The 21,124-nt window shown below is 39.5% G+C and overlaps 1 protein-coding gene across 1 annotated transcript in view; it reads left to right on the plus strand.

The window, feature by feature from the left end:
• The window catches only part of KCND2 (potassium voltage-gated channel subfamily D member 2), a 474,833-nt gene that overhangs the window by 175,509 nt on the left and 278,200 nt on the right, over positions 1 to 21,124 (plus strand). The window lies entirely within an intron of this gene.

The raw sequence follows: 21,124 nt of genomic DNA on the forward strand, positions 1-21,124 counted from the left end.
ATAAATACAGAGCACGAAAATAAATGCTCTTTGTTCCTCATTAATTTCTAAGTATCTGAATGGTTATTAAGACCTAAAAACTTAACATCTAAAGCTTTAGGATATTAGCTTGGATACTGTGTATGTAGATTTAGAACTTGTGTTCATCCTGAAGATGATTCACCAAAGTCCAAGAACAAGTAAGAAGAACTCACTATCTGATTAAAAAAAAAATTTTTTTTTAAAGCAAGCTCAAGGAATACCTGTACTTAAAGATCAGATAGAGAAAGATGAGCTGGCAAAGAAGAATTACAAGGAAGGCCTACTTTTTGTTCCATACTATGCTGAAATCCAGTTACACAGAGATAAACAAATGTGACCCAGGCCTTCACTGAGCTTATAGTCCAGTGGGAAAGAGGAGAAAAACCACATTTTTTGAAAATCTAGGGAAACTAGTTTCACAGAGGGAGTGTAAGTGTCAGTGACTGCAGAGAATTCAATTAGGTGAGGAGAGAAAAGGACTCCCTGTAGCATCAAGGCGGTTGCTTATAGTGAGCTTGTTCAAAGTCGTCCGTGGACTACAGTGGGGGAGGAATGAGAGCAAGGCCATGAAGCCTCTGCCTTTTCAGAATTTGAAGAATGGATCATCTTCCAGTCCTTATCTCAGATGGGAAAGGAGAGTTGTTCAGTGCCTTTGGGGGAAGGAAAGCTGCTAGGTTATTCGGCATCATCATTATTCATGTTGTCCATAATCCGAATAACTAGGACTTGTACTTTGACATTATCCAGCGCTGCATTTGAATTGTCTGTTGATGGTCATCAAAGACTGCTCACTTTCACCATCTCTCCCTACCTCCTCTCTCCCCCCTCTTCCCCCCCCCACACTCACACACACACACACACACACACACACACACACACAGTCTTCTGTTCCCAACTGTTCCAAAGAGCTTAGATATATGCAGTGTTAGGAGAATTATTACTTCATACAACAGCATAAATTTCTGTTGCTCAGTTCTAATTCCTAAAATACATGGCCTCAGGATGAATCTACATTTAACTCCAATAAATGTGTGCTCATTCACTCTAGATCTATCTTCTGAATCAACTGAAACATTAATATTTTGACTCTGGCAGTCTTCAAATATTTGAAGACAGTCAATACTTGTTCCTTTAGTATTTTGTCCCCTATATATATATATCAGCAGTTTTTTCCAACAGTTCTCAGATGGGAAGATTTTCAGTACTCTACCCATCCTGAAAGCTCCCCTCAAGACGTATCCTGGTATATTAATGCCTCTGTAAAGACTGTCCAGAATTACCTACTGTGTTTTCAGGTGTGTTTGCAATTATCTGTGTACACTGGAACTATTGACATAGACACGACTTTTTACTTGATAACTCAAGAAACATCCTATCAATGTATGTAACCATATCCGTGCATTTATTTGGCCAGCATGGCATGGGTAATGCTCGGTTTTGGAGAGGTGTGCCATAAAATGAAGGTCATACCTCTTATATGTGTGTGTGTCTGTGTGTGTTTGTGCGCACATATGTATGAAGTGCCGTCATTTTTAGAAAGTAACTTGAAAATATATTTTAAGAGAAATAAAAATCGTTTTAACTTTTAACCAAGTAACATCATTCCTAATCATTAATTTTATAGAGATAATTTTTTGAAAGATTTTTAAAATTTATTAATGAGAGACACAGAGGCAGAGACAGAGGCAGAGGGAGAAGAAGCAGGCTTCCTGTGGGGAGCCCAATGCGGGACTCAATCCCAGGATCCCGGGGTCACCACCTGAGCCAAAGGCAGATGCTCAACTGCTGAGCCCCCAGGCGCCCCTATAGAGATCATTTTTAACAAAGGAAAACCCCTCTGCAATAGCTCCAAGATCATTGTCTCTCCATTGGCGAATTATTTGTCTCATCCACGGTCCCTCCCTTGTTAGTCTGCCCACTACATTATTCTCAGACCTTTTTTTAAGTCCAAATTTAATCATTTCACTGTGCTGCTTCGAACCCTTCATGGTTCCCCATCAGCTGCAAAGCCACACCCCTGAATGTGACTTCCAAGGCCTTTCCCAGTCTGGATCCTGCCCATGTGTCCACCCCGGTCTTCCGCTCCGCAGTTGTTCCTTCAGGCTTCAGCCACACTGAATGGGTGGATCTCACACCTCTACCTGGGACTTTTCAGAGATGGCAGGAAGGAGATTTGGGGAGGGAGAGAAGGGGAGGATAATAGTATCATCTGGAAGCTTCTTCTAACCATTGTGTCCTTCTTCTCCTTCTCAGAAATGTTCACATCCCCTCCCCAAAGGTGGGGACCCCTTGTTGAGTGTGACTGCAGTGAGAAGTTGTTGCTAACGGCCAGAGGGTGTGGTGACCCCTAGTTAAAGTAAAGCAGACAGAGATGGGCAGCCCTACTTTCCCTCCCTGTAGGCTGTATAAATCCAAAGCTTCCCTCAGAATTCTGCACAAATACTACCTCATCACAAATCACTACAATCATCACAAATAAGTTCAGTATTAAGAACATGAGCAAATATGAAATCATATGGCATAACAAGGTGAAAATATAAGAACATGGTTTATGCAAATAGACAAAATATGTAAAGAAACATGAATATGAGAAATGTTAGAATGAGTGGTGAGATTATGACTAATTTTAAAATCACGTTTTTCTAACCTAATATTTTAAGAGAAATACATTTTTAAGCTTTTATTAAGTTTAGGTTGAAGAGAAATACATTTTTAAGCTTTTGTTAAGTTTAGGTTGAGTGTGTGTCATACTGTTTACTCACTGTGGAAGGCATAGAGTGTCTTAAATCTTTCCATCTCCTCACATTCTATGTAACGCATGTGTGCCATAGATGATCAATCACCATCTGTTAAATGGATGGAAAATTTAAATGCCCAAATGATATGTAAGGGAAGTAATAACCAGAAAATATTTTGTTAAGGGAATAAGGTGTGTCCACGCCTGGAATTCCCGTCTCCTGGAGTGTTGTCAGTATAGTTTCCATAGATGTCTGGGGCAGCTGAAGAATTGAGCTCCTGAGCTCTGGTTGTGAACACCATGTCTCCTAAGCAAGGCCTCTTGGTCCTTGGGTCTGAGCAGACAGTATAGTTCTAGAAAACACCATTGGTTCCGGTTCTCTTTTCTTTCTCACATCTTCTTTATCCCTCTATACCTGTTTTTCCCCTGTGAACAATGCATGAATTCAAAATGCAATGAAACGCAGTAGCAGCTACACTGAAAGGAGAGATGGGAGCTCTGTTCTGGCTAGGGTTTATTGCTTATTTGCCTTTGGACAGTGGCCTCTTGTAGGGATACAACCAAGAGAGACCGTCAGAGCTCATGGGTCCCAATGTGACGCTTTGACCTAATTAGTTTATTTTCACTGCTCTGTGAAAAGATCCTGGAGAAAAAAATAGACCTTTCCAGGTGTGAGCTATTACCCCGAAATAGCATTTCCCACCTGCGCTCCTCTGTGATCACCGTCCATTAGTAGATGTCAGAGGACACACTGTCTTCTATTCAAGACTCACAGGACTGGCAGACTTTTTTTTAAAGAAAAGGAATGTGATATATTTTCATGGTAGAAAACTATTCACATCTAATCTGTAGGGGGAAACATGAATAATTTATCTTGCAAATATTAAAATTTATATGTAGAATAGAAAAAATAAATTTTAGACTAGCTAACCCTCCCATTCCTTTTAGTTTGCAGTATGTTTTGGAAAGCCAATGTTTCTTAGATACAAAGTAAGGAAGTGATCTCATTTTTATAGGAAATCGTATAAAGCATAATATAGTGGTGATTACAATAAATGAAAAACCTTATTTAAAAATTAAGTGTATATTCGTACAACTTAGAACTAATCAAAACTCAGTTGGAATATTAATAATAATACATAACAATAATTACTATTATATGATTTTTAAAGGGATCCAGACCACTAAGTTGAACTACATTTTCTTCTGGCATATATAGCCATTGTAGGAATGCGCAACCAGCCTCATTGCAGCCCATCTTCTCTGCTCTTTCCCCTTTTTTCCTCTCAAAATGCATATGTCTAGTTGAGTATTTGAGCAATAGATGTGTTTTCTCAGCTCCCCGTGGAAAGTTGGCTGCACCATTAAGGTACCGTGCACTATATTAAGGAAAAGTAAGGTCCAGAATTTAGCATCTGCAGCCTTATGAGACCTGGTTGAATCAGATGAACATGTTAGGAAATTGGTCTAAGAGTAGAGTGGAAAGGGTGAAATGTTGACAAAATCAATTACAGTAGGACTACAGACTTGAGAATTAGAGTGCCTGAAACCAAAAGAGACATGCAAACAGTGAGAGAAGGGAAGGCCATAAAACTTAAATATACTTTTGAGATTGATAAACTACTGTTACTATATATATATGTGTGTGTATATGTATATATATATGTGTGTGTGTGTATATAAAGAGAATACATTATTTCCAGTAAAAATTGGCCTTCATCGTTGTTGACAAGCTTAAGGGGAATATGAGGGAAAAGACAAAGTAGAAAGGAAACACAGGAGAGAGTAGACAAATACTGTTGTTGTAGATTTGAATATATACCATGATTATGGGTTGAAGGGTAATCTGTCAATAAAATAATTATGATATGCAGTTAAGAAACAGTAATAGGTAAATAAAATAATCAGGTATGTTATATAAATATAATAGTTAAAATACAATATTTGATTAATTGGAGCTGGCCTGTATGTCATTTGTAGACTCGTAGCAAGAGAAATCTCAGTGTATGGGCTCAGGTGTTGAGCTATGCAAGGAAGAGTTTTCTGTATTTTTCTCTAGCAGCATCTAATTTGTATTCTGGGCCCCAGTTCCATCAAGTGGCAGAAACTCAATCTCAATCAGCCCAAACTGACTCTCCTCCAGGACTATGTCTACAAAATGCCAGGTGGGGGGCCATCTGGTCCTCGGTGTCATCAACTCTCCCTCCCGGCACCCATGGAGACTTCCTCCTGTCTGTCTGGTCTGTGGTCCCTGGTCCCTGCAGGTGGCCAACGCAGCCTCCTTGTCCTCATTGCAAGGACGCATGAGGCCTGCAGGCTCTCTGTGCTTTTCTCACTGGAGGAATCTTGCTTCTCCCGTACTGCTCTAGGCTACAGAAAACTCTGTGAGCTGCTCTCAGTCACATGCCTGTCAGATCTTGTTTTTAGAGAGCCTCAATTCATCTGAAATTTTTGTTGTTTTCTCCCAACACTGGGGCTTGTTGTGGGCATCAGTAAAGCAGGCACTCTTTCCGAATGATATCACAAACATTGAGATCCTTCTTTTTTGCTTCTCATTTTCTTTCTCTTCCTAGCCTTGGAAATTTTGCTGAGGAGAAAGCTGAGATAGGAAGAACAACTTCTTTTACTCACTCTGCATTCTTCCAACTCTTTTGGACTTTGAAACTGAAAATCTAATACTAAATCTTATTTCTAATGTAGGTAACTACTTGATGCAATGAGCATGAGACATTCTAACCATCTGAGCCAGGGGAAGAGGCATAAGACTAAGAAAGAAAGGAGTCACAAACAGGAGTCACATTGCTAATGTAATAATGTACTCACCTCCTAGAGATGATTTTCAAGTAATCGGATAAAATTAATTAAACCTATATTATGGGGATCCCTGGGTGACGCAGCGGTTTGGCGCCTGCCTTTGGCCCAGGGCGCGATCCTGGAGACCCGGGATTGAATCCCACATCGGGCTCCCGGTGCATCTCCCTCTGCCTCTCTCTCTTTCTCTCTCTCTCTCTCTCTCTCTCTGTGACTATCATAAATAAATAAATAAATAAATAAATAAATAAACCTATATTATGTATTTGCCTGTATGGTAATGGACAATATAGTGATGTATTATTATTTTACCTATTTCCATATCAGATACTGAATTATACAGCAAACATATTTCTAGATTTGAAACTTGTTTTCTTTCTTTTTTTTTTTTTTTTTTTTTTTTAATTTATGATAGTCACAGACAGAGAGAGAGAGGCAGAGACACAGGCAGAGGGAGAAGCAGGCTCCATGCACCGGGAGCCCGACGTGGGATTCGATCCCGGGTCTCCAGGATCGCGCCCTGGGCCAAAGGCAGGCGCCAAACCGTTGCGCCACCCAGGGATCCCTGAAACTTGTTTTCTTGTAACAACCATTGGAAACCAACTGAAGCTATCACATTAGAATGCAGCTCTATGTAGTCAGATTCTGAATGGCTAAGCAAATGTGATCCAACTTTATCTCATAATAAATTTTTGAGTGCCTTTGGGAATGCGTGCCTCTTAGATGATGCTGCCTGAAAATCACTTCTCTGACTTGAAGAATTAGAAATTGAAGAGCAGAGATTCTGGATTGTGTGACATAATGAAAGTCTAGAAGGTTTGGCTTTCATTTTTCCCCTAGAAGGTAAAGTACATGCTTTGGAAACCAGATGTGCGGCTGCCATGCTTGGCAAGTTATTAGGAAACTGAAGAGACTCTATAGAGGAGCAGCCCACCTCCAAACAAAGGTGTCTGTAGGAAACCTCATTTTCTCCGGGAAACCGTTTTGGATGTGTGGCTGCCTGTGATCAAGTGCTTAATTTAATATCCAGAGTCTCACCTCATAGATAAAAGGATCATTGAGAAAAATTCAATCTCCAGATGTTATCAGAAGTTGGTCACAGTGATTGAACAATTCTGTGATGCTTTCCTGGAACATCTTATACTCATTGGCAAGATTCTTGTAGTCATTTAATAATGATGTATCTACTTTATTCAGCCTCAAATGGAATCGTATTATATAGGTCAATTTAAATGATGTTTTCCAAACATTAAGGCAGTATTCAGTTAGATGGAGAAGGAAACGGAGAGATGGGTGGACATAGATATTTAGGTTATCTAGACCTTCAGGAAGGCATTTATAGGCGCGAAGGTCCGTTTGTTTTTATTGTTTCTATTGTGAGTACTTCATGATCATAATAATAATAAAGTCATATAACGTGCATAACGAGAATTCCTGCAGCCCAGGTAAATCTAAAATGATTCAAAATCATAAGGTCGTGCATTAAAAAACATATCGTGAGAGTGGGAAGTGGTCTGCCAGGATATCTCTCTCTGCCTTAATTCTTGTGGCACCAAATAAATCAGATTTTAGTGTATACATTCACCCTGACTCAAAGCTTGTTTCTATTCATTTGCAATTCATATGCATACATACATATATAGTTATTGAAATTATAAGCCATGTTATATTGTTTTAAACAGCTTTTTTCCACAACATTCATGCACTCCTCAATTCACAGTATTTATCAATCTTCTTATTTATTCCAGAATCTCTGTTCTAGAAACTTTAATCTTGTTCAGGGTGGCTGGATCTTCGTTCAAGAAGGGCAGTAGTGTCTCTCTCTCTCTCTCTGTGACTATCATAAATAAATAAAAATTAAAAAAAAAATTAAAAAAAAAAAAAGAATACAGGGATCCCTGGGTGGCGCAGTGGTTTGGCGCTTGCCTTTGGCCCAGGGCGCGATCCTGGAGACCCGGGATCGAATCCCACATCAGGCTCCCGGTGCATGGAGCCTGCTTCTCCCTCTGCCTGTGTCTCTGCCTCTCTCTCTCTCTCTCTGTGACTATCATAAATAAATAAAAATTAAAAAAAAATTAAAAAAAAAAAGAAGGGCAGTAGTGAATAGTCATGCCTGATGTTTCTTTGCTCCATAGATGAGCTATCAGACTGAGAGAATCAAGCTCTGACTTTATGAAGAAAGGAGACATTATATTTTGAAAGAGATCGAACTTTGAATTGCATTTTAGGGGGAATTAGGGTACACTGTGCTGCAAAAATATAGGTTGCAGGCTCCATGTTTAAGGAAATAATTGAAATAGATTTTTTTTCCCAGGATCTAGAGCCTACCAATTAGAATAGAGTTTAAATTGGTTTTGAGTCAAAGGATCTTCTCTTAACATTTTATTTGTCTTGAAATATTTAATCAAAATAGTAGTGTTAGAGAGAATAATTGAGTTCCAGCACAGAGGCTTCTTGTCTCTGTAAAAAGCATTAATCGAAAACTCGAAGAAGTACTTTGCTTCCCGTTCTCCAGAATCAGTTAAATCATTTATTCACCACCACTAAATACGCAGTATTAACTGAATCCTTATTCTGTGTCGTTCGGGGGTTAGGCCTGGGCAGAGAGTAGACTGAAATGACAGGGCCTCTTCTTCAGAGTTTATCATTTCAAAAATTACATGTGCACCTGTGTTTCACAAACAACCTCTCTCCTGAAATGATACCATAAAAATCTACCTGCATCGTTGGTTCATGTGGCATTTTCTAGATCACAGACGTTTAGGGGAATACAAAACTGGTAGTGAGATTTGAATGTACTTCGTGCCTAAGTAGCCTCTTTCACGCTCTCCTTACAGCTGCCTTACCAAGGAGTGCGTGTGTGCGAGTCCGTGTGCTTGTATTTACCTCTTAGAATCTCTGCTCAAACCAGAAGCTAGGAAGTCATAAGTAACATTCACAATTCAAACTATTTTAAATATAATCCAATCTTTGAAGATTCAGAAGGCACAGAGGGTTTTGTAGTGATGCCTTCATCATCATGAAACATTATTTTTCAATCTCCCGTAGATACGCTGATATTAGACAGCGATGAATCACATTCCGTATATCAAATAAACCCTACCAGATTGCAGCGGAGTTCTAGGATTCCGTGAATTGTGTTTACTTTTAGTATAGAATTGTACTAATCAAGACCCAATAAAGAAAAAGACATTCTTGAGTTAGCTCTGTGATCTCAGCTCTCCTTAAAGAATTGTTGAAAACAAATATTGTATTTTAGATTCATGTTCTAGGAAAGGAAGAGTAACAGGAATAAAATATAATTTAATCTTTGACTTTTAGATGAGGTTGTTTACAAAATTAAAACAGATGGCTAATGTTTTCAGATGAAGGATGATGAACAGTTTTCAAGAATGCAAGAATTTATTTTATTCATATAGATAGAAAGCAAGGTTTTCTTCAGTTTTTTTTTTTTTTTTAAGTTTTTGAATCCTCTTTGCTGTTCAGAAATTGTCTGAGGGAATGAAGGGAGGTAATGAGATACTAACAAATTGTTTTAAAAGGAGAGTAGTTGACCAAAAATGTGTGCTTAGAACGTCTATATCTCTTTTTTATTTATTTCCCTGAGAGAGGCGCTTGCAGAACTCTGGTGTATGACCAGCTCCCTCCTGAACCTCTGACACACTTAATTGTGCTTATATACGCCTCCTTCTGCAATGAGCCCATAGATAATTTCTGAATCCCAGGGTCTCTGATCTTGGTGAGCTTTTGTGTATTCTTGGTTTTATCTCTCCGGGACTGTTCCTCTTTGAAGATATCTTCCATTATTCTATCCGTTCAAAAAAAGAGAAAAAAAACTTTAATATCACGGGTTGTTTTTCAATAAGCAAGTAACCAAGAGGCCCAAATTTTGAGGTTACCCTTTTCTGGGTTTTTAACAATCCTTCAGTTGAATTGAGAAGCAGTAAGAACCCTTTTGCTGTTGATTCCATTTCCAGTTACCCGCACTGATGGCTACATGAAAATAAAATAATTCAGGAGCACCTTATATAACATGACAAACAGCAATTTCATGGAAGACAAAGTAGATCAAACCAATTGCCTGGCTTTGGAAAGACAAAACTAGTTAATACGGTAATGGATAATCTATGGATATTTTGAAATCGAACCATGTTCTGTAGAACCAGAGGGACCTGCGTTTTATTTCTGAGTCTTTTCTTGGCATTTTCGTGAAATTGTGGAAGTTATGTAACTTCTCTGTTACAGAATTTGTTTCACCAATATGAGGAAAATATGCTTAAAAGTAGTTAAGAGAATCAGTATGAAATTTGTGAGAGATGTAGGAGTACATCACACAGTAGGACAATTCTATTCATTCTATTCATTTTATTCTTCAGGAGATAGGCCTTTGGTTTGGGGCCTCATTTATCAAAGTCAGGGATGAATTTTACGACTGGGAATGAATGGCAGGGTGGGCTTTGTTTACTTTTTCTTTATGTGAAGAATGAGTATAAGATGTATAAAAGTCTATGAAATATTAAATGGCTTGCAAACTAAAGGAGTATCTAACAGGCAACCAGAGAAAATGGGACACAGAAACTTTTCTTTTTGTGCAACATATAATTAACCTGTAGGAGATTTTTTCTACACCTAGTCAGACAACAACTAATTGCAGAGTGAGTTTAACAAATAGCTAGATATGGAACTAAAATTAATTAAGGGAACTATCATCGTGCTTCGGGGAGTGAGCGTATCCGAAAATGATGTATGTGCTCGAGATTTATGGTCACCATACCCTGCCCATGGCTGTAAATTTCTTTCTGGCACGTTGGCTCTTGTTGTGTGACCTGCCGGCAAGTTGGCAGCCAGCTGGTATCCAAGAGAAGTTTCCTGAGGCTCCACCTCTTAGCCTGTCCTTCCCCCCCTCCGGTTGCCTGACACACAAGGAAGCCCATTCAGAACAAGGCCCACTTGTTGGTTAAAAGCACCACAGACGCTAGCGTGTAGTTCCTTCCTCTTGTAACAAGAACTGCGTCACCACCACCGATCTACAGAAGACGTTCAGAGGTTCCAGCATCTGGGGGACCCTACGTGTAGCCCACAAAGAGAACCTTCTATGGACGGTGCTATGTGGGGCCCCCCTAAGAACTGGAAACCTGAAGGAAGCATTATGGTCTGGGATCTCAAGCTTGTAGGCTCGCAGTGTGTGGGCCGGAACAGCTGGCACATACGTCGTGTGTGTCCAGCATGGCAATCGCGAAGGTGGGCTGTGAAGGCCTCTAGGCAGGCTCCGGCTCGTGACTACAGGCCCCCTGTGCAACCTGCTGCTATCCTGCGTTTGCGGATTTGGGTTTGCAGCTCTTCATGTGGAACTGCCTTTCTTTAATTGAGAAGGAAAATAATAAGCAGAGACTTCAGAGAATTTCATAAAACACAACATGCCACGCACAAGTAAGTGGGAACCTCAAAGTCAGCAGAGTGAAAAGAGAAAATAGCAAATCCTTTTTGAAGCAACATGTAATTAACCTATTGAACATCGTGATTTACATAGTTGGAGAGCAATTAATTGCTGGGTGTGTTTGACATAACGCACACCAAGTGATTTTTATAGACACCCGTCTAGGAGGCTACAGACCGACACTTGCGAGGACACAAGTGTCTTTGTGGCTGGTTCCGGCGCAGGCTCTCTGCACGGCCGGCAGGGCCCTCTCCGCACGGCTGGCCGGGGACGTTGGCCACGTGTGCCCAGCATTTCCAGCTCTTGCTTCAGACCAAACTCAGGCAAAAAACAACCAAGCTATTCGAATTTTTACTTAGAAGAAGAAACGTAAGATCTAGGGATGTTCTCAGGATCATTAATTGGCCACCTCCCTTTATTTTGCGCTAGGGGAGAGCAGATGTGTAACGGTGGGCAGGGACGTGTGTGTGCATGTGTGTGTGCATGTGTGTGCATGTTGCACGTGTGTGTGTCTGTGTGTGTGTGCGTGCCACGCCAGCACTTCCAGGTATTTGCGGGCCAGGCTCTTAGTCGTGGAGAACCGGGGTGCTGGCGGCTTGCTCCTTCTGGGTGCCCAGGGCCAGACCACGTCCCCCGCCGGGGCCTGCACCTGCCACCTCACTGGAGCCCGGTGCTCCCTCTGGGCACCCAGGGGCCCGACCCTGTCCCCCGTTGGGGTCTGCACCTGCCACCTCGCTGGAGTCTGGTGCTCCCTCTGGGCACCCGGGGGCCCGACCCTGTCCCCCGTCGGGGCCTGCACCTGCCACCTCGCTGGAGCCCGGTGCTCCCTCTGGGCACCCAGGGGCCCGACTCTGTCCCCCGTTGGGGCCTGCACCTGCCACCTCGCTGGAGCCCGGTGCTCCCTCTGGGCGCCCGGGGCCCGACCTCGTCCCCCGCCGGGGCCTACACCTGCTGCCCGCGGAGCACTCACCCCAGCCTGCAGCGCCCTCCGGGTTCATGGGTCACTGCTGCTTCCTTTTGTGCCCCGTATCCTCCGGTTTTCCGACCGGAGTGCTTTTGGCATCCTTGGGGGGGACAGTTGATCATGCGACGACACACATTACTACAGAATCTCTAGCTTCCTGGCCCACAGCGTCCCCGACATGCCCCAGCCGTTCCCAGACCCCCGGTGGCAACGCTGTGTTCCTGTTCAAGGTCTGCTCCTGAGCTCCGTGTGCCCTCCTGCCTTCATTCCTTGTTCTTCTGCTTCCTGGGCTGGGGCGTCTTTCCTTCCTGTCTTCACAGCCCAACTTACGAGGCCTTCGGGAAATTATCTTCATCCCTAGTTCAAAGAGATGTCGCCTTCCTCCTGAATTCTCGAGGCAGTTGATAATCTGGAGCACCTGCCACCTGCCAGCAGCCCCGTCACTTGGCTTTATATGTGTTTTTCTCCGGTTAACGTCGTGCTTCCCTGTTCATAGTGAGTAGTATTGAAACTTAGTTCACAGAGGTCCCCCCTACCCACTTTTTCCCTCTTCCTCCTACCAGAGAGCAAGTCAGAGGTGAAATCTAAATTCTCTAGTCTTATTGGACCTTGAGTATCACCTGTTTCTATCCTAAGTACAAAGCACCTTTTATTCATTTTCTTGAAGGCAGCATATGGACTTAGCTATTGCCTGGACTTGTCATTCATTCCTTACCTCGGGTACAAGACCAGGAGCTCCTTAAAGTCAAGGCATCCCTTTTATCCTCTTATTCACTGAGGACCCTGAGCAGAGTACACTGGGGTCTCAAATAGATCTCAAAAAAATATTTGCCGTGAAAATTTGGATTCTGAAAAAAATGACTACTGTATTCCAATTTTAAGTGCTCATTTTAAAACCTAGAGCAGTTCAGAGAGTCAAAATCTAGAATATCAGCATATTGGTGGGGGATGGGATTGATTGGGTGAGAATAGCTTAAAGATTAAAACCAAGGAAATTTAATGAGATTATCTTCAGATTTTCAAACAAATATATAACAATGTCATACTATAAAACCAACATAAAATGCCAGGAAATTTTTGATATTTTGAGGATGTTAAGGGGTAATGATTCAGAGCACATTAAGAAGGGCAATTGCACAATTCCCATTACCATCAATGAAACTCATATGGTAAAATTCACACATACTTCGGCAGAAGCATGACCTCAACTGTCATTGGACATGTTACTTTTCATGGTGTGTGATTTTCTTCTCTAATTTGAGGCAATTTAATTTTCTGCCCACTTCACAAAGAAATGTCAGGCTGAATGACTAGAGCATTGATGTTGAACAGCTCTCTTCACACATTGTATTTACAGTAAAATTGATTCTGTTATCCTTGATATCACCAAATAAAGGCCAAAGCTGCAATACACTTTATTATATACTCACTTTGAAAATTAAGAGTTTGGACACAAATTACAGACATACACTGTCTTGGTAAAAATGTGAAATTTTAAAAACAAATTTTAGTAAACAAATGAGAAAAGCCATTATTGGAAACCAATAATGTATTATTTGCACTCTCCAAAATTTCAGGATGAACTATAGATTGGAAAAGATTCAGTACTTGGATTATGTGCTCATTTTAAATTTTATAGATCAGGGGCTTTGGGTGGCTCGGTAGGAGAGCATGAGACACCTCATCTTGGGGTCGTGAGTTTCAGCCCCATGTTGGGGGAAGAGATTACTTACTTACTTAATTAATTAATTATAGATTGAAAACAGAATAATGGTTAAAAGGGAACAGTGTCTGGAACCACACTGTTCGCACACTGGTTCTACCATTTACCAGCTCTATCATTTTATGTGAGTTACATAACATTGCTGGACCTCAGTTTCCTTATTGATTAATGGAGAGTACTAGAAATCCTACCTCAGAAGATTGTCATGAAGTTAAAATAATAAGTTTAAATCACTTATAAGGGCAGCCCGGGTGGCCCTGCTGCCTTCAGCCCAGGGCATGATCCTGAAGACCCGGGATCGAGTCCCGCGACGGGCTCCCTAAGTAGAGCCTGCTTCTCCATCTATGTCTCTGCCTCTCTCTCTATGTCTCTCATGAATAAATAAATAAAATCTTAAAAATAAATAAATAAATAAATAAATAAATAAATAAATAACTTTTAAGAGCGCTTAACAATGGTGATATACAATAAAGATTCATTATTGACATTAACATCTTATTAATATGATAGATACTCTTTTGCAAAAAAAAAAACATGAAACAAGCCAGTTCTCACGCTGGTTTTATTATTAGGCTGTTTCAAAATATATTTGCTCTGATTAGTCTATCTTACTGTGTAATAAGGAAGAGGATTAATGTAACACCTGTGTTTTAATAATTGTTCTAGATGATTCTTAATTCATAAATATCAATAAATAACCAATAATAGGACTTACTAACTCACATGAAATTTTTTTTATCTACTTCCTCCTTTATTCCAACAGAGTGGTTCAATCTAACTGGTCAGGACAGGAGGGACCATTTCATGCCGGATTCTTCATCTTTATTACCTAACGCTGGCTCGGCACATAGTATGTACTCAATGAATATTAATTTAATCCAGTCTTTCTCAAAATAAGTATTCCACTTTATTTTTACATTTCTCCATCTAGCTAATGAATCCAACCATCCTTAACCATGCCCTAGGGCCTTGATCTTTTGTCTTTTCCACCTGAGGAAGAGTTGGAGCTCCCTCATCTCCTCCTGTATAGGGCTTCCAGTCCACCCTAATGTCTGCCTCCTCAAACTTCCTGCAGTCAAATTCAGTGCAATACAATTTAGAGCTACGTTGATTTAGTTGCATGTTGAATTGGACTCTTCAACTGGATCATATGCAACCGAGGGGCAGAGATGACGTCTTTTGTAACACCTCACAGTTGGTCCTCAAAACTAATTCCTAATTGATAACTACCAACACTCACACTAGGATTTCTTCCCTGCCAAATTCATCACTCTACTTGAATTATTTGCTTTTTGTTCCAGTGTTGGGGTGTAATTATTTCAATGTCAATGGAAGGAAGATTGTAATGTTGCATATTGTCTGTCACACACATATGAAGTTGGGAGATTGGGGCAGGATTCTAGCTTCTGACTCAGGGACACTGAATGAGTACTTATTTTCTATAAGTATACTCAACATGCCAACTGGAGACTAAGTCAGTTGGCCCCAGATATGGCCTCTATGGTTATGGGGTTGGGGGATGACAGAGCAAATGACTTGGAGTTTGCTGAGTCTAACACAGCTACTAGCCAGTTATAGAGACCATTAAGTGTCTACGAATATAATTTCACTTGCTATTTTAATGTATTTTGCATTTCTGAAAAGTTAGTATATTAGTTCTAATTCTCTAAAGAATCACTTAAAGAGGGACACCTGGGTGGCTCAGTGATTGAGCATCTGCCTTTGGCTCAGAGCGTGATCCTGGGATCCGGGATCCAGGATCCAGCCCTACATCAGACTCCCTATGGGGAGCCTGCTTCTCCCTCTGCCTGTGTCTCTGCGTTTCTATCTGTGTCTCTCATGAAGAAATAAATAAATCTTTAAAAAAAAAAAAGAATCACTTAAAGAGATTCAAAGTTTTAGTGCAGTCAAATAATGTGGGTTCTATTATATAAATTATAACCAAATATTTTATAAGTAACAGATCACATTAATTGAAGGAGACACTAATTTAACCCCATTTTATCTAGATGAAGAAATTGAAACTCCAGGAGGATAGAAATGCATGAGCCAGGATTCAAACCTAGGAAGTTCGACCTGACAGGCCTCATTCATAACTATTGCACCGCACTGCTGGTGGCCCCAGGGGTTGTATAAACAGAGTCTCTGACACCCATTTCCTTTCTGAGAGCCTGTTTGCATCATCATCATTTTCCTGGTTTCCGTAAAGGCAAGGATGGACAATGTAGCCTACATCTGGCCAACAGGATTAGCAGAAATGCTTTCTGGGTCTTTAATGTTCTCCTTTGGGGAAGAATACAGAAAGATGTGTTAAAAGAGGCCCATTTCCCCCCTAATATTGATATGTGAGGATGTGATGCTTAGAGCTTTTGTAGTCATTTTAGCCTACTGAAAAAGAAGTCAAAAGAATTACAGAAGAAACTATTTAAAGGTATATTTTCAAGTTCTAGACAAGACCCTATACCTCATTTTATAGGAATTTTTTTTTTTTTTTTTTTACTATGGGAACAATTATCTTTATTGCTTAGTCTACTTTTTGTTGGGTATTATTACCTGTTCTCAAAACCTCCTAGTAGTTAACAATATAAATTTCTAAAACTTATTAAACTCTTAGATCTTATCATAAAATAAACATTTTGCTTCTTCTAATCAGCAAAATTAGTATTCCCATCTAAATAGAAGCATCCTTTAGGTTTTCTTATACCTGTGATTGTAAGACTGGGTTTTCTCACATAATATTATATGTTGTATATACTATTCTTGGCCAGACATAAAATAAATACAAAAAATCTAGTTTTTCAAGTTCAGTTTTTACTAATTATTAGATTAGATCACCACTTTGATTCATGAATTACTAGTTTTGACAAATGTTCTAAATTGCATTGGCAGATTTAACAAAGAAAATCTTAATTTAAAAAAATGTGTACCCATTTGAATTATTTGACTTTTAATATCATATAATAATCAGATAAATGCAAGTACATTTGCATTTTATTCTCTTTTTTATATTTAAATTGAACTGATACTTGTATTAATATATCAAAATCTGTCATGTAGATTTCACCAGCCCCCTCTCACCTAAACAGTCATACATGAGGAAATATAAATCATTCCTCCAGATTAAAAAATCTAGTTTTCAAACACCATATACTTGCCTACATTGTCCTACTGGCTTTTTCCTCATCAGATTGAAGATAAGAATTAACGACCATTTAAGGAGATTTTTAGATTCAATGTAAGACACTGTAATATGTTTCCAGTTTGTTTTATTCTTTGTTTTGCTTTGATAAAACATTGGTTCATTGGGAGCTGAGCACTTTTAACATTGGAAAAATACCCTTTGTATAAAGCTAAGAGTTTTAATTTCATTGTGATAAGCTAGGATATAAAGACTTAGATTTATATACATTAATAGAAGCAAATGCGTAATTTCTCAACCATTAAGATAAGAATCTCATTCCTTTGGGAGAAGGCAACAACAACAAAAAGATTTTAGATAAGCCTGCAATTTACCTGCAGTGCTTTGACAACTGTGACGTCAAAGTACATAACACTACAGCTTGCTGAGCCTATTTCAGATTTCATTCTGTAACAAGAAACTGCCAGTTTCAGCCTTTTGTGAATAAAACCATTGAGCAAAACTCAAGAGATTTAGATAAATCACTACAGTCAGCCTCTGTAATAAAAAATTTTGAAAAAAAATCCAAATTAGTAATAATTCCTACAGTGAGACATCATATAATGTCCTCTGAAGAGCCTATTGCATGTATTATTTAAATAGGTGTGTTTGACTCAAAGAAAAGTACCCATTCTCCATCTAAGTGCATCATGGGATTCAGTAAAAGGTGATTCAAATGCTTGGAGAGAGTGTGGTGCATAAGGAAAGGGGATGGAGTAACAAAGGCAAAAGCAGCAACAGAAGGGGGATTAGGTCCCCATAGTGCTGAAAAGCCCTTTGGGGATTTGTAGGGAGGGCACTCAGCAGTGATGCACGTATGCCAATTGGAATTCTTTATCCGCGGCAGCGTGCAGTCCATCATCTATGCCATATGACTTGAGTTAGCGGTATTGAGAGAAGAAACGAAGGAAATGTGATTTGGCTTAGAGTAAGTAGACAAACATCTGAAGTTGTAGGCTGTTGGCCGTGCACATTTCCTTCCTCTCATATTTCCATAAGGGGATAAAACTTCTGACCCACTGCGCAGGAGAGAATGGTATTAGAGTGAATGTTTCTATTACCTCTCCTACTTAGCTTTCCCTGATCGGGGAGATGGAAGGATGTACTTGTGGGTGGGAGATGCAGGAAGCGGGTATCTGCTGGGCCATGCCCCAAGGATCGGTGCATATTCCTTTGACTAAATGTAAAAAGTAGTCTTCTGTAATTTTCACTCTTCCCTCTCTTCTCTCATTCCCTCTTTCCTTCTCTCCTTTGCTTCTTTCTCAAGCAAAGCATTACCCTCCCCTTTGTTTCCTGTCTGCCTGTGGCTCAGATGGAACTTTTCCATCACAGTGGTCCATTTGGAGATTGAGGTGGGAGGCCTGAGTTTCCCATTGTTGCACGTACCGATAACAAAGCCAATACTGTATCTAGATGGTTATGTGGTGCTCTGTGTCTGCTCACAACTGGTTGGAATCTATAGGAGGAAACCAGTCAACTGCTTGGCTTCTTTTAATGTCCAATAAATTACTAGATCCTGGGGAACTTCAGCTCTCAAGAAAAAACGTATTTACAACTCCTCTGCAGACAGTGGGGAATTTGAATGGCAGACTTTTTTGTTGTAGAAGAAGTAAGAAGTAAGTGGAGAAGTCAGAAATCAATTAAGAAGTAAGAAATCAATAAAGGTTTGTAGCTTATTTAGATGTTTCTTATAAAAATTAAAATAATGTAAATAACAATAGGTATCATTGATTGAATATATTATTATAGGCCAGGAACTGTGCTATGTGCTATATACAATTATTATTTCAATTATTCCACACACCTTCAAACTACATGTTGACAAATTCCAGATTGATAAATTCCAGATTGACAAATTCGTGCTACTAAATAATGACTGCAGTCTTGCTGTAGATTGGTAAAGCCCAAATGAGTGACATAAGAAGGTTTATACATAATAGCTCAACATAGGACTCAAATGATGTCACCTCCCTTTCCATGCCCATTTCAGACTTTGCTAATCAAGCACAACACAATCACAACCAATCAATCCGCATTGATCCAGAGAGATGAAATCTCTTCACCATTCTGATGCTAACACAATCCCAGAAGGGTCTAAATTCTTGATTTGCTATGCTTATATGTCACTTAAAATTCTAGAAATCTCAGTAGCTCAGAAGAGTTTTCTAAATAGCAAATCACAGACCAAGCCCACATCCACTGATAAATCAAGAGAGTCATCTTTAGTACTTTTTTCTGTTTTGTGAGCTGTTTGGTTAGTATTTTTGTCCGTGATTATCCAAACTATAACGGAAGTCAATAAACGATGTTTCATGGATAAAAGGCTTTTTAATTTGATTACTCTCTTTTTATCTAAGAGCTCATTTTATAGACAAGAGGTAAGAAAACTGTGAAAATAGAACAGACCGTAAAATCTATTAAACTAACATTTTAAAATGGAAGGGTTTTTGAGTGTAGTGACTTAGAACGGAAGCTTCATTGTCAGATAGCTCTGGGTTCAATTCCTGACTCTGTCATTGTATTTCCTTGTGCAAGTTACTTAACACTTCTACTCCTTGACTTGTTCATTTGTAAAATGGAGTTAATCAGTAATACTCACTGCAATGGCTTGATGGAAAGATTGAAGGAGATAAGGTATCTGAAAGTACTTAGACCTATGCACATATACACCATTATTTTTATCTATTATTGTATATTAATAACAAAAGACAGAGAAGCTGGAGTGCATGGCCTTCAAAACATGCTCCTCATGGAGAAAATTGGCATGGGTTTGGCTATAAGATCTCACTTGAACAATGAGTAACATGGGGCTTTCTGGTTTAAAATAACTGATGTAATGAAAGAATATTCCTGGGGCACCGTGTTAAACATTTGACTCTTGATTTCGCCTGGGGTGGTGGTCTTAGGGTTGTGGGGTCAAGCCCCGCTTCTCTCTCTGTCCCTTTACCTCTCCCTCTGCTCACACATTCTCTCTGTCTCAAATAAATAAATGAATCTTCAAAAAAAAAAAATAAAAAGGAAAGATATTCCTCTGTAAGTAATGACTAAGTGGGTGATACTGGTCAATCTACCTAACTTCTCCGAAACCCATTTCTATTAAATAACGACATCGGTTTGGATGATCTTTAATAGTCTGTACAACTCTCAAGATCCATTTTTAGTTGGTATTAATTATTTATCATTGATTTAACACTTTATACTTTGTGCTTATCTTTGTTTTTTTTTTGTTTTGTTTTTGTTTTTTTTTAATGATATTAATACCTTTATGTCAATATAGTACCTAGAGAAATTCAACTGTTTCTGTTTTCCTGGCTTACTTTTCCCTCTAGGAATATCACAAAAATTAAATGCAATTTCATATCTATGAAACTGACTCTTGTTTCATTGTTACTATAAACTGTTTAGCTACACATTTGAAATTATAGTCATGTTAGCAACATGTGTAAAGTAGCACGGTAAGAATAGATGTAGTGTAGTATTCCACCTTTTGGAATGTGTTATTGAAAACTATATAAAGCATCAAAAAGAGAAGATGCCAAAGCATTTGATCTCATTAAAATTTCATGAAAAATGTTTGAGCTTTTGCTTATGTGCAATTTCATATGGAAAGAATCCATACTATTTACCAGGTTCTCAAGTTGTCGGTGACCCAAAAAATCAGAAACTTTCTATTACCTCTCATCTGTTTCCTATCCATTCTCACCTGACTTGTGCTCTTTATCTTCCAGTATGTCCCTCCATATTTTGCAAATGACAAACAGGAGGATAGAAGTAGGAATTGCAACCCCTTTACTCTATCTCAGAGTAAGGGAATGCATTTCTTAAAGGAGGGTACAATATTCATGCTTTCATTAAATGATTATTGAGCATTACATTGGTGAAGATTCTTCATTCCAAGTAACAAAGCTGAAGAGGGCTTTTTTAAGTAAAAAAAGGAAGTTCATAAAAGGATATTGGGTGATTCATGGAACAGTTGAGAAGTTGAGGGAACCAAGCATTGGCCTAGGCAGCCAAAATTATACCCGAAACTGTACCTGAGAATTAATCTGATAAAGAAAGGGCGGCTGAGAGAAGAGAATGTCCCCTGCATTTGTGCACTGACTCTCCAGGCTGTGTTCTTTGTGGACACCCCTGCAAGGAGGACCCCAGCTCATGAGTCTGGGACCAAGCCCCAAGGGAAGCTGTGGAAGCAAATATTTAACATTTCTGCCTTCTGTAAATCAGACAATCTTTGGTATCAACCAAGACTCATC

This window comes from Vulpes vulpes, chromosome 7, assembly GCF_048418805.1.
Source record: "Vulpes vulpes isolate BD-2025 chromosome 7, VulVul3, whole genome shotgun sequence".
Lineage (NCBI taxonomy): Eukaryota > Metazoa > Chordata > Mammalia > Carnivora > Canidae > Vulpes > Vulpes vulpes.